This window comes from Octopus sinensis, linkage group LG3, assembly GCF_006345805.1.
Source record: "Octopus sinensis linkage group LG3, ASM634580v1, whole genome shotgun sequence".
Taxonomy (NCBI): Eukaryota; Metazoa; Mollusca; class Cephalopoda; order Octopoda; family Octopodidae; genus Octopus; species Octopus sinensis.
This window is the reverse complement of record NC_042999.1, coordinates 26119691-26122190: the sequence shown is the minus strand read 5'-3', so window position 1 is coordinate 26122190 and position 2500 is coordinate 26119691. Positions and strand designations below refer to the sequence as shown.

The 2500-nt window shown below is 34.5% G+C and overlaps 1 protein-coding gene across 3 annotated transcripts in view; it reads left to right on the top strand.

The window, feature by feature from the left end:
- Positions 1-2500, top strand: part of LOC115209874 — an 845616-nt gene that overhangs the window by 2823 nt on the left and 840293 nt on the right. The gene's annotated exons all lie outside the window — the stretch shown is intronic.

The following is a 2500-nucleotide window of genomic DNA, read 5'->3' as shown; positions in this document are numbered from 1 at the left end:
ATTCATCTATATACTATAAAGTGAGAGTTGCGGTTTCGATACATTGAAATGTACTTCTCCAGGTAAAAGGAAAGAGCAATACGTTCCCGAATTTGATTTGGCACAAGTTTAATGTTCCACTGTATATCGTTTGGTAATATTAGATATGTAGGGAGCTTAATTTTTAGTGATAAAATAATAGCAATCGAGCCAGTTAACACAGGCTGTAGAGATTGGGTCTAACTGCATTGCAACATATAGTATTACACCAGTATATTCCAGGGGTTCATAAAACAAAACCAGCAATAAAATGCTAGGATAGTTTACTCCTTGTCCTTATATAAACGCTCTCCAATGGAAAACCTGGATCTTATTAATAGTATTGCCGAAAGACTTTGGGAGTCGTTGATTTCAGTGCTGCCACTAACATGTACTAATTGGTACTAGAGTAGTTTTGCTTCGTTAAATGTTTGACCTGAGGGGAAAGAGCAGTGCCTATACGGTCTTCTCAGTTCCTCCGAGACTTTGTGAGAAAGGGCGCTATATCATCCAAAACGGGTGACCTGTCTTCAATGTTTACAACAGATAGACCACCGCTAAATCCACTTAAAACCTTACTGTTGTTGTTGTTATACAGAATAACATATAATATCCTTTACTTAGAATTATGTTTCACAACCTTTATTCCGTCCTGAACTAGTATTTGAGAAGATTCAGTAATGTCATAGTGAAAAATCATCGTTTTGCTGTTAGATTCTTACAATTTAAGTTAGTATTGCACCCACTCCTGAAAAGTATGACTGTCACCTAATACCATACTGTCTTTATAAGGTTCAGTTTTTTTTTAAATAAAACCTCTAACGTGGTTCTGTGGACTAATGTGCTTCCTTATTTATATTAAATTATCTGTAATAGTCTTTTAAGGTTACTCTTAAAACTTTAGTATGTATACGCATATGTTTGTTGCCCTCGCATAAGTATCTATGCATGTATGTATGCAGGTATGTACGTATATGCATATATATATATATATATATAATATATATATATATATATATATATATATATATATATATATATATATATATATATATATATATATATATACACATATATATATATATTCATTTGTTTATATATTTAAATAAATACATATACAATATCTTTAGACAGACAGATAGATAGATAGATATACGTCTTTGTTCATATAGATGTGTATGTGTGTGTGTGTGTGTGTGTGTCCGAAAGAAAGAAAGACAGAGAGAGAGAAAGATGCGAGAGATTGAAGGATGACTGATAGATGAATAAATACATACACACACAAAAATGCGCAGGCACACAAGCGCACACACACAAACGCACACGCATAAATGTACTCACACACACGCACGAACGCGCGAACACACACTCACACACGCGCACACAAACACATACACACACACATGGAAATGTACATTAAGTAAGAAAAAATTATAGTTTCCCTATATTTTTGGAAAACTAACTGGAATTACTTCGACTTTTATTTTAAGCAATCCACAATCAGAGCCCAGCATATGCTTACATTCCACTGTGATTTTATAAGAAAAATAATTGATTGAGAGCCTATTGCTATGAAATTACCCCCCTAAAAATCATTTAGAACTTGTTTCCTTTCTCAGTAGTTTTCCCTCACCTACGTCTTTAAATGTCTTAAGCTATGTTTGAACGAAAAAGCTGGATAGAAGAGTCGGCAGCGAATCAAGCAAAAGAGTCGCAGGTGCTTAGAGATCTTCTGTGATGTAGTGGTTTCAAATCCCCTTCGGAACCAGATTACATTTTTCCTCTTTTTAGTGACGAATTTATGAAACAAATGTTGATAGAGATACTAGAGAAAACTGGATCTGTATTATATTTTCTCTTGTCATTCTTCTGCTACGTTTTTTTTTGGGGGGGGGGTCAGAATTGTTCTAAGGAATCACCTGATTAAAGACAAGTTGACCACAGGATCATCTTTACATTCGGAGCTCAAATCTCACCATTTTTCGTGGTCCATGAAATAAGCAGCAAACGTGTACAGAAGATGATGTAATTGACTAGATCTTACCTCCAAAATTTCAGGCTTTGTGCCTATAGTAGTAAAGATTATTATTATTATTATTATTATTATTATTTATTATTATTATTATTATTATTATTATTATTATTGAAAGAGAGAGAGAAATGCATGATGCCATGAAAGTGACAGTAAGGTACAAATATACGAAGCCCAATATACACATCATGACTACCCATCTGATAAGGGTACACTATGCTTTATGACAAAATGTTGATCTTGTATCACGATAAACAACGCAAGGCCATGCAGGTGGGGCCCAGTTAGAATTTTCTTCAGGTCTAGTAGCGTTTCCCGCCCAAAAGGTCCCTGAATAAGGTTTGTTTAAGGAAGATGAACAAAACACCCATGCTTTCAGTGGTAACTTATTCAAACCTCAAAGAATTCCTCTCAACACATGGCTACAAAGCGCCTTCACTATTCCTGCAC